Genomic DNA, 13,231 nt, shown 5'->3' on the forward strand with positions numbered 1-13,231 from the left:
GTGACATACAGCTTCACCGCTTTGAAGCAGATCAGATGTTGGTTGCTTTATAGACGTGGTTCAACAAGTATCGTTGGTGTGTAAACGGCCATCATTCTCAAAGCAGAAGCTGTTGTGACAAACCTTCAGATACATTGGCCTATTACTGCAGCTGCTGAATGATGATGAAAGTAATGAAATATACTTCTGTTTCTCTTACTAAAGCTTGAAATCTATTTCAAACCCTCACAACTGTGCATCAGTTTGATCATTCAACTGTTCAAAAAGTCATGTGATGTATATGAATTGGATGTATGATGTCATTTCCTCTAGCTGCTTTGTGTTAGCATATGTTCTAAACTGATTTTTCCTACTGACAATACAGCAAAATAAATACTTTTTTTTTACTGAAAATACTAACATGCCTAAGACTTTTGCACAGGGTATATGAAATAATATAATAAGTTAAATGATAAAAAAAATCTGCTGAACAAGTGGAAAAAGCCATTAGCTTTGTGTACTGAAGAGGAAAAAATAGCTTACAAGTTCAGATTTTGGAATAAAAATGATGGAGGGCAACACCTGAAATATGTAAAATGTGTTCAGGTCTAAGTTGCTAGTATTAGTTTATAGTTAAAGGTGCAGAAAGTGATTTATGAGAAACTGTGTTGAAAATGGACCAGACTGAGCAGCACAACACACTTGTAGGCAATTAGCAGTAGGGGGCGTGTCCACTCATGATGGTAGAAGAGAATGAGCCAATCAGCAGTTGTGGGTGTGTCCATTCACGATGAGATGAGCGAGTGAGCCAATCAGCAGTAGGGGACGTGTCCATTCAAGATTGGGAAGGATAGAGAGTGAGCAATAGGGAGATTTGAGGAAAGACTGTAGAAAGAGACATGGCTGAGAAATTATACAAAAGGTCAGAGGAATATCACTGTAAAAAAGAAGGGTTATGATCAGCCATGAGCTTTAGGATCCATGTCAATATTAGAAAATCTTTCATTATTTTGCTTTGATTCAGCTATGATAAAGAGACCTTAACTCTCAACCCAGTCTCACGGCAGTTCGTGATATGGTCACGTAATTTAATCTATTGATTCGTGCCACGGACACGTTTATTTCATTATTTTCGTAATACCAGCACGTTTTTTAAACTAATGTATTTTCAATGGGAAGCGTCTTTCGTGATCACAGCACGATTCTTTCTGCCTGTCGGCTGCTGCAGCTCAGCTGTTTAATCAACATTTATTCACGAGATCTTATGTATTTTTATGTATTTTTTTGTGTTATTATTTCGGTCTTATTGCCAGGGAAGCTGGATTGCTTCGCTGTTTATTGATATTTTTAAAATTATATTTTATCAGTAGGAAATCGCGCTGAAGAAGTCTCGTTCCGAACACATCGCGATATTTGGCATCAGTTCACGTACGTCAGATGTTGGTAAGTAAATACCTAAATACCTATGCTAAATACGCTGTCCTAATAATGTGTGATGTAATGTCTTTTCTGTTTGTCGATATTAATCTGCCATTATATCTGCCATCTCCAAGGAGACTTTGCGTTTCATTGCTATCTAATTCAAAACAGGGTGATTACTGCCTGTCACGTGACGTGCTATAGGCCTAGATATTCATATCAGATTAAAAATAGCACAATTAGTTCCAAAGTTGTATTTGTAGTAGAAGCACAGTAAAAACAACACTTACCATGCTTTTACCACAGTAACATTAGTTTTACTGTGATAAGTGTAGTAAAAAGACAGTAATCACAAAACTTGCCATGCTTTTACCACACTATTTGTAGTTTTAATGTGGTACTTAATGTAAATGCACAGTAATCACAAAACTTACCATGCTTTTACCTCAGTATTGATAGTTTTAAAGTGATATTTGTTGTCAATGCATATTAACCACAACACTTGCCATGCTTGTAAGGCTTTATAATGTAACATCCAATATTTGTAAGGTATATCAGTACTTTTTCCTTTAAATAATCCTATATATTATACATAATGATATTTTCTTTTCTCTTTTTTCAGCTGAAAAGACCAAAAGGGCCTTTCGGACTCAGTCAGCCCATTATTGTTTGAGGAGAAGTAAACGGAGGAGACGGACAGCTGCAAAGGCAAATATTTGCAATGGTATGTATGTGTTGGTTTTAACCCTAAATCAAACATTTTATCAAGCATAAACCTATAGCCCAATCAGTACAAACATAGACTGAAAGTCTTAATAATTCACAAGATTTAACAAGTTGTCAAATTTGTACGATACTCGTACATATTTGTATACTCGTACACAATCCTGCAGCTTTTACTCCTAGTGCTGTCATTGGCTACTGCCTCAATTCCTGTACATATTTATCGCGATATTTGTAAATCAGTTGTGCCCCTCACACACACTGTCAGAAAGTTTATATTAATAATAATTATCTGTTTATGTCTGTTTATGTTCAAGTGATACATGATGTCTCTCCACACCTCTCTGTTTGTAAGAGTGGAAAAGCTCATCTGACTTGTCACATGACATCAGATACTCGATTATTTAGTCATAATCAGATCAGTTACACTGCTGATAACTGTCCCGTTTGCATGTAAATCATTTTCATGAGTATTGATTGCTATTAAAGACATACTTTTATTCATAGAAATGCCCACATATCAGTGAACTTAATACATAAAAATGCTTTTAACATTTAATTATGCAACACTCTTTACAGAAAAATATCCCACAGTTATGGATAAACTCACAACGTCATCATCAAGTGCCGTGCTGGGCACATTGGGCAACAAGTGTCCTCCAACGTATTCAATCCGTGGCCAAGTTCTTCACCTCTTCCCATGGGACACTGACATTCTTCAGGTCTTCGTGAAACATCTGTCTCCGTGTCTTCCTTGGTCTTCCCTGTCGCCTGCATCCTCCTGGTGGTGTCCAGTGTCCACTTCATCACTGTGTTTGGGTGTTGTTGTTTGGGCATGCGTAGGATGTGTCCAGCGAGGTGCACCCTTTGCTCTGTCTCAGTTTCTGAAAGTCTTCATGTGGAGTCCCACTCCTCCTCAGGATCTCTTTGATATATGCAGAACCAATATTGAACATAGTGATTTATCTTTTTCCATATTGTTAAAGCATTTTGTTTTCTCTTTTCAGCTTCATAAACTGTACTTGATGTCTGCCTAATGCCTTTTTCAAAAAAAGTGTCAGTGCTCATCAGGTGTTTTGCTAAAGGACATATTCATTGCATAGTTACAATAAAAGTGTCCAATAATCACAAGGATATAGAATGAAAGTTGAGAATGTAAAATGTTGTGCTTATGTTTTTGCCGATTTGTTCTTTAAAGCAAAGAAACAAATGTATGTTCACATAACAAAGTTGAATCTCATCTCTTGGTTTGTAAATGTATAACTTCATCATAGCAATTTTTAACGTTAATGTATGTGTCACTATAATAGATTGCCCCTGTCTCTGGATATTTTTAATTAACTGATTTTTATACTTTTGTGCTGTAGTTTTGGCACTACATTTGTCTTTAAACAGTTTGACATTAAATATTGGAATAAGCTTTCAAAATGGTGTCCATTCATTGTGCTTTTGTTACATTTATTTGAATATAATTGATATACCTTTAATATACTATACATACACTGTAAATGTTAGAAGCACTTTAGTACATGTAATTATCTTTAATTAAAATACTGCAAAACTACCCTGCTAGCCATTGCTTAGAAAAAAGTTTATCTTTCAAATGTATTTATGCATCAGTCTAAGCAAATTTGTGTCATTGATCATGTGAACTCGTTTTTGGATGGTAACCACACAAAGGAGTCTTTTGTTTTTAAATATGAGTTTTATAATTTAATTAGAAGGAATACATGTTTAACAGCCAAGGTAAGGTATCTATCCCTGCAGCCGGAACCAGAAGAGATCTGGCATCGTTTACCATAAATGGGCATGTAAGTGTGACGCATCTGTTCAGCTGGGTTTGTATTGGCTGTGACTTTATCGCAGAACTCGCTGTGATTGGACAATCGTTTAACCCATATAAAACGGCGCTTCATGTTACAAAGTATGTTTTGGTGTTATTATTACGTTAGTTATACATTAAGCTAACTATAAAGTGTCTCTATGTTGTGAGAAATTACTCCTTTACCGAGATCCTAACCCTAACCCTAAGCATGTCTGCACATTTCAATGAACTACAATACAATGCTTCCTGTTCCACTGATAGAATGACAGAGATATGTGGGTAATGTAGTTTAAAACGTTTAGTAATAAAACAATAAATGTTAAATAAATAATATATTTAATGGACAACTGGATATCTAAATTTGTTCATTGTGCAAACCTTTATGACATATATGAGGGACAGGCTGAAATTTGATATTTTACTGTGAGCACTTTAAAAATAACCTTTATGCCAGCTTTCCATATATGTCTGAAAACTGTGGCCAACATTATTTATTAAACATAGTATAAGCAGTTGTTCAGCTGATTTTCTCTTTGATACATTAACCGGACTTTGAGTTACAGCCATTTGAAATGTGCATTTGTTTGCTCTTCTGGGGGCCATTGCTGGGGCCCTGGGGGTGGAAGGACAGTATAATCTACACAGATCTACACACACTATTACTATTACACAAGGATAATGCACCATTCAGTAAAACAACAAAAAAACAGTGCCAACATTTCCTTTTCACCCCCTCTTGCTGCTTATATTCCTGACATCAGTGATATATAGAGCATACTATATAGAGTATACTAGAATGATCAACATGGATCATCTTCAATTAATCTTTAAGCCCACTGCAGCCTCTTGTTATTCACATAGCTTCCTTTTATTTCACTGCAAACTGGCATACATGCAAGTATGTGCAAATTTTGTTGCATTGTTGTCCCAAATATCATTAACCAGATCTAAATTTTTATGTCCCAAGTAAAAGAATCATGGTCTTTAATTATATGTAATTATTTATAAGTTATTAATTATATGTAGTTATTTTTAAAAAGAAATAAGAAATTTTAATTTCTCAAATAAAAATTTCTATTTACTGTACCAAACACCACTTTCAATACACAATAGTCGTCACCATACTTTATTAAACAACACTTTATTGGAGAACAAAGCATAAAGTTGATAAAGTAGCATAAAGTGATGACAAATGAGATTCAAGATAAATAAAAATGTGTCTTCAAAAATACATTAACATCATAATAGTCCACTCACAGCTGCTGAAGCCACAAAACGAGTGCCAGATAATCATATTCAGTCACCTACAGAAAACAGATTTGATATTGTGTTGGAAAATAATGATTCATTATCACAGCTAAACTGGTTTCTTGCTCTTCCCTGTATGTCTCTATCGTGTTCTTCTTCCTCGTCTAAACAGTTTGTTCAGTTGAAGAACAGAAGATGTGATCACTGATGTGGTGTAGCTTTTTCTCAACCAGAAGAAGAAGTCTCAACATCCCATTGTCAGGCGTTCTCCAGTCCTGGTCTGAAAGTAAAACAAAAAACACAAACCATTCTCAAATGAAGTTGTTTAATGGGCAGTCGGGTCAGCTTATGTTCTGCGTTATTTAAAGCAGTGATGGTTTACTCTGGCCCTCAGCATCCACTGTCCTGCACATTTAGCTCCGACCTCAAACCCTCCTGCCTATTGTCTAGAAGTAAACCTGAAGACTTTGGTTAAAATTTTCAGATGTGCTTGATTAGGGTTGGAGGTTAACTCTTAACTAACCTCAAAAAGTAGAATGCAAAGGGCTAGAGTTGCCTGTTCCTTACATAAATTTACAAAGCAGCAGTCAGTACATTATATAATATACACATTGAAGTATTATATATATATATAATATTGCAGCACATAATATAAGCTAAGTACTGAACAAAACCAGTTTTACCCATATCAAGAGCAACATATTTTAAAAGATTTTTAAGAAAGGCATGGTCTCTTTTGAGCCTTTGCCAGTGATGCTTGATTTCTTTCCAGACAACATACTCTTCTGTCAATTGTTTCAAGAGCTTCACTTGGTCAAAAACCAAGTGATAACCTGTACAATGTAAAATTGTCAACATCAAATTATGTACTACATATTACAGCATTGTTTCAATACAAGACATACCAATGGACTCGCACACTTTTCTGTCGTCTTTGGGCACCAGATGTTCCTTCCTCACCCGAAACAAAGGACTTATTCGATTAGCTTGTGTTGATATAAGGACTGGTCTTCCTTCTCTGCTGTAAAACAAGAAAGTCTCGACTTACTCTATGCGCAATTACTATTGTTCTTGAAACACAAATTAAGACAGTTATAAATAGGTTAATTTACCATATGATTCAGGAGAGAACATTTGATGAGTAAATACTGATATATTTAGAAACTTCACCTGGGAAGGGCTGATAACGGCAAGATTCGCTGCGACTCACTAGTAGCTCTTGTGAGGGTTGAGTTTGATATTGGTAGAGCCTTTATAAAAAAAGGACTAAGTAATCCTGCAAAACAGAAAGGAAGGTACTTTTAATACATTACTTGCAAATAGTCAGTTTATAACTGTAGGATATGTTTTCTGTAAAGAGTGTTGCATAATTAAATGTTAAAAGCATTTTTATGTATTAAGTTCACTGATATGTGGGCATTTCTATGAATAAAAGTATGTCTTTAATAGCAATCAATAATCATGAAAATGATTTACATGCAAACGGGACAGTTATCAGCAGTGTAACTGATCTGATTATGACTAAATAATCGAGTATCTGATGTCATGTGACAAGTCAGATGAGCTTTTCCACTCTTACAAACAGAGAGGTGTGGAGAGACATCATGTATCACTTGAACATAAACAGACGGGGACCAATTTGCAATTAATATAAACTTTCTGACAGTGTGTGTGACATCCGACAACTTTCCAAGAAGGGGCACAACTGATTTACAAATATCGCGATAAATATGTACAGGAATTGAGGCAGTAGCCAATGACAGCACTAGGAGTAAAAGCTGCAGGATTGTGTACGAGTATACAAATATGTACGAGTATCGTACGAATTTGACAACTTGTTAAATCTTGTGAATTATTAAGACTTTCAGTCTATGTTTGTACTGATTGGGCTATAGGTTTATGCTTGATAAAATGTTTGATTTAGGGTTAAAACCAACACATACATACCATTGCAAATATTTGCCTTTGCAGCTGTCCGTCTCCTCCGTTTACTTCTCCTCAAACAATAATGGGCTGACTGAGTCCGAAAGGCCCTTTTGGTCTTTTCAGCTGAAAAAAGAGAAAAGAAAATATCATTATGTATAATATATAGGATTATTTAAAGGAAAAAGTACTGATATACCTTACAAATATTGGATGTTACATTATAAAGCCTTACAAGCATGGCAAGTGTTGTGGTTAATATGCATTGACAACAAATATCACTTTAAAACTATCAATACTGAGGTAAAAGCATGGTAAGTTTTGTGATTACTGTCCTTTACTAAACCAATCACAGTAAAACTATGGTTACTGTGGTAAAAGCATGGTAAGTGTTGTGGTTACTGTGCATTTACAATAAGTACCACATTAAAACTACAAATAGTGTGGTAAAAGCATGGCAAGTTTTGTGATTACTGTCTTTTTACTACACTTATCACAGTAAAACTAATGTTACTGTGGTAAAAGCATGGTAAGTGTTGTTTTTACTGTGCTTCTACTACAAATACAACTTTGGAACTAATTGTGCTATTTTTAATCTGATATGAATATCTAGGCCTATAGCACGTCACGTGACAGGCAGTAATCACCCTGTTTTGAATTAGATAGCAATGAGGCAGAGCAAATTAACCATGGCTTGTTAACAACAACAGGACAATACATTTCAGCAAAGATGTGTGTATTACTTCTCTTTATATATATATATATATATATATATATATAGACCCATTTTTTCCTAAATTGTTCTACAAAAGCAGAAAAGGGTACTTAACACAGAGGAGAAATCTTAAGTGCATTGTTAACAGTGCAAAATATGACACATCAAGACATGCATACAAAATACTTAAGAAATCATATTTCTGTATACTAAAATTTGGTTAAAACCACATACCTTGCATGACAGCACTACAAAAACATAAAAGTGAAACCCCATTGCCTTATCTACTGCTTTTCTTATTGTTTTGGGCTTTATTGGGTGAGTGATATTTCTTATAATACACAAGTGCAAATATTACAAATAGGGCGTTAAACTAATAACGTTACACAAGTTTTGCCTAAAACTACCTGATAAATGAAGCCACGCAATGGTGGCGAAGGAAGAAGTTTATAAGAAAATTTAATTCTGGTTTCGCTAGCTATTTGAGTAAATGAAAACATAATACTTACATTTAAATGTGAATGTACTGTCCACCACGGATCTCTAGTCTCGGCCGCCTTTAAAAATAAATAAATAAATGCTGCTATCGTCAACTGCGCGCAATGACTTATGGGGTAGAATAGGCCGCTAAGTGTCCATTTATGTATCCTTCTTTTCACGGGGAAACGAAGGGTGCATTTGGCGTCGCTTTTGAATCAGGGAAGCCTTCGTTGCGGCGCGATGACGCAACCGGCCTTCGAATACGGCCTTCGAAGGATGGAGAATTGATTTGGGACAGCCTTCATCGAGCCGCGGTGACGCAATCGGCCTTCAAATGCGACCTTCCAAGGATGCAGCCTTTGAATTGGGACGTCCTTGGTCGCGCCGCGGTGACGCAATCGGCCTTCAAATACGGCCATCCGGCCTTCAAATACGGCATTCGAAGGACGCAGCCTTCACTTTGGGACACAGCTCATATCACGAACTGCCGTGAGACTGGGTTGTAACTCTACAGCATTATGTGTTCATGCATTTTGGGGGCGGAGCAATGAGGTGAGGGTTTGTTTATTTGGGTTGATTTCAAATATCAACAGGGTTTCTCTGAAATCGCTTACCTTGTTAGATCCCAGTTCTGAAAAAAATAATTCAGAATTTACAGAATAATAAGGTATTGTTGTGAAGGTTGGTCTGCCATTAATATTCACTGATTAATAAAAAAAAAAAAAATGTCACATCCACGTGTTCCTGATTGAGTTTGTGTTTCCTTACAGAAATCAAAGGCGGATGTTGTGTATGAAAATGTTCCCAAAAAACGATGATCAAGTACTGTATTTACTGGAATTGGTGTTAAAGCTCATCTGGGACAAGACCTCACACATTGTTTTGTATTCCCATTTATTCTCAGACAGGATATATCTGTTTTGTTTTTACTTTTTTGTATCAGATCTTTTGGTGTCATTGTGATGTCTAAAATTGTTTAAATTTAGTGGTTCATCAGTAGCATAGCACACTGAAACTCAACTTAAAGGTGCTATATGTAACTTTTTCACTCTCCTAAAGCATAAAAACACCATGATATGTTTGCATATATTGAGGAAACATGCTAAGTTCACATACTCGTTGCTCTGAAAAACACTTCTACAGCCAGTTATTTTACTTTGAAATGTGCGTTTCCAGGCTGGAATGTATGTTTTTGTTTTGGTCTGTGATACTGCACGTTTCCAATTCGCCAATTTTCATTGTCCATTGCGCTTTCATCGCGTTCCTGTTGCGTGTGCTCAAACTGGCAACCCGTGTGAGCGCCGTTCAGTCCGAGGAGCAGGTGGTGGGAGAAACAATGATCTCCAATATTTTGAATTTGGACTGCAGTACCTATTTCGACCACTAGTTGTCATTCTTACAGACTGCACCTTTAAAAGTTCTATTTTTAGTTTATGACACAGAAATGTACCCAATATTCATTATTAAATATTAATCACCATTCAGTGTGCTGTCATGCCATTGTCTGTCATTTACTGTTCTTGTTTTATTTATTTAAAAAAAATATATGATTGAATATTGAGTGCATTGCATAGTTGTGTACAGTATCACACACAATAGCTTCTGCTGGATATTTTGTCAAATGTAACAAGCACATTATCGCTCTCTAGTGTCCAAAGCAGAAAATCACCTCTCTATAACAATAGTGCCACTTTTAAATAATATATACACACACACACACACACACACACACATACACACATTTTGAACATGAAATGAGAAAAACGTACTACAATAGCTTTAATGATATTGACTGATGTTATAGATTACATATTATTATAATTGTTGTTTACAACATGTTTTTGCTTGTTCTTATTGCATTTACACTTTTAAAATGAAAATTCTGTCATCATTTTCTGTATTGTTCTTTCCCACTTTTCCTTGAATACTATACAGGTGTCTCCCAGACTGTTTATTGTCCCTAAACTGCCATTTTTCATTACTTTTAGCTTTAACTATACTTTTGACTTAATCTTTGCTGTATTTAATATCCACCTCTATATCAGGCTTCTCTGCTACTTTCTTTGCACATTTGTCTGCCAATTCATTACACCTTTATGAGCTGGTACCCATATAAATGTAATACTAATACCAGACTTAATCAGATTGTTTGCTAATTGCATTATTTCAAACACTATGTCCTTTCTAGACTCAGAGTGAAGATGAAAAACTTATCAATGCTGAGCTGGAGTCTGAAGCAATCACAGCTTGCTTAGGTCTATTGCTCTCTACCCACATCAGTGCCATCCATATTGCTATCATTTCTGCTGTCTATACAGCTAAATCATCATTAATTCTTTTAGCAAATTCAATGTTTAATTGAGGGATAACATAAGCAATTCCTATTTTTTCTTATCAGTCTGCTTAGATGTATCAGTATATAAAATAATTCCTTCTTTATATTTGATTATGTAATTCTGAGCCCTGTAATGATCCATTTTATTAACCTACTTTTCCTCCAATAAGCCTTAGTCGACTGGAACCTCTCACAAATAGCCTATACAACTGGATATACCACTGTAGGGCTTATTTTCAGAGCACTGATTCCCATTGTTATTACCTTCTGCCTTACTGTAAGTCTTTTCTGCTCACCAAGGCTGCACTTATTTGATAAAATAAATAAATAAATAAAAATAACATTGTTAAATATTATGACAATATAAAATAACTGTTTTCTATGCTATATTTTACAATATAATTTATTCCTGTGATAAAAGCTGAATTTCGACATCATTACTCCAGTCTTCAGTGTCACATGATCCTTCAGAAATCATTCTAATATGATGATTTGGTGCTCAAAAAACATTCATTTGAAAACATTTTTTTAGCGCAATGTTCCACCGGACAAAATAGCGATTGTTAACTCCTGATTTTTGTTCTGTCTGTGCGCACCAATCTTGCACTTCTATCTACTCCTCAACCAGACCACCGGGCTGAAGCTGGTACCCGGGCGTGGCAGGGGGGCTCGACAGCGCCCCCTGTAATGGGGTCCGAAATCTTGGTCCATATATCACACACGCTTGCATGTAATAAGATGAAACTCAGTACACATATAGATCTCATCGGGCCGAACAACTTTCGTGCTCTAAGTTTTACGCCAGCCCAACAGGAAGTCGGTTATTATACGTTGTTTGGAAAACGCATGCAATGGAATGTGAAATACTCCTCCTAGGGAATTCATCCAATCGCCTCCAAACTCGGTCAGCATGAAGTCAAGACATTGAGGATGAAAAATTGCCAGGGGATTTTTGATATCTCGAACGGTCTGGCCGTGGCGAGGAAACGAATTTATGGCGAATAATGGAAACAGGAAGTGTGTTATAACTTCTGCATGCATTAACTGATCTTGATTAAACTTCAGCAGTGTGTTCGTTGTAAGAGGCCGATCAGATGGATGTAACTATTTTGAGTCAAAGTTATAGCGCCACCAACTGGCAGCAGGAACTGTGTCCTTTTCAACATGCTTTGAAATCACCGTCTTATTTTTAACCAATTTGCTTCAAACTTTATGTGTATAATTTAAACACATGGCAGATGTAGACCTGTGAAAGGATTATTAATATCTTAGATACTGTTGCCGTGGCAACGCATCAAACTTTAATATTCTTTTTGGATGCTTTTGAGACTCTTAGCATACTTGAAATTGGATGAAACTCAACAGATACATCACACTTATTAGCCAGTAGACATGTGAAAAGTTTCAGAAACGGGCGTGGCAGGGGGGCTCAACAGCGCCCCCTTGAACGGGGTCTGAAAACTTGGTCCATAGATCAAACACGCTTGCATGAATTAATATGAAATTCGGTACACTACAGTCAAGTAGTTTCCCTCAGTCAAGTTTTACGCCAGCCCAACAGGAAGTCGGCTATTATGGGTTGTTTGGAGAACGCTTCCTGTGGAATTTGAAACACTCCTCCTAGAGAATCAATTCAATCCCCATCAAACTCGGTGTGCATGAAGTCAAGACATTGAGGCTGCTAAATTGCGGACAGATTTTTGATATCTCGAACGGTTTGGCCGTGGCGAGGAAACAAATTTATGGCGAATAAGGGACACAGGAAGAGTATTATAACTTCAGCATACATTAACTGATCTTGATGAAACTTCCGCAGTGTGTTCGGTGTAAGAGGCCGATCACATGGATGTAACTATTGTGAGTCAAAGTGCTTCAGATCTGACCTGAATCTGAACTTGAGAAAATTGCGCTAACACACTCACTGAGTTTTTATTACTTGTTTAGGATTCTTTGATGAATAAAGATCAAAATCCAAATGAAAAGGCACGAGAACCGGCTGTTTTGTCCGTTTTAATTTAAAATGTTTGTGGATTTAATAAGAAAAGTATGTTAAAATGTTGTGTTTGTACGGCCGCGGATCTTTTGCGCACTGCAAGCATGGCATATGTGAAAGAGCCCGCAGAGAGTGTTGCAAGACCTGAGGGGTTACACATATAATCAATTAAACGTTCAAATATCATGGTTTGTTATGAATTGTATTTATTACACATGTAAAAACAGTTACACCTGAGGCTGATGTGGCATAGTAATTTAAATAATCCTTTGCTTCTAATCATATGTGAACAGTTAATAAATTGCTTTGTTACTCTAAAATCACACATACAAAGTTACAGAGTTGTTAGCCATGTTATCTGTGCTGAAGTGTGTCCTCGAGCTGAAGCTGCTCTGCGTTTCATCATTATTCTGAGCTGAGATGCAGATTCACATGGCCCTTGTTTGTTTTGTAGACGTGCTGAAAAATCAGGAATACTTGCTGTTGCTTTTGTGTGGAAGACAATCATTATCAGAGCAGAAGCTGTCATGACAAACCTTCAGAGTAATGTTTGATTATTTAACGGTTTAAAAAGACATTCAGTGAACTGGA

This window comes from Scardinius erythrophthalmus (assembly GCF_964197995.2).
Source record: "Scardinius erythrophthalmus genome assembly, chromosome: 14".
In the NCBI taxonomy this organism is placed as follows: Eukaryota; Metazoa; Chordata; class Actinopteri; order Cypriniformes; family Leuciscidae; genus Scardinius; species Scardinius erythrophthalmus.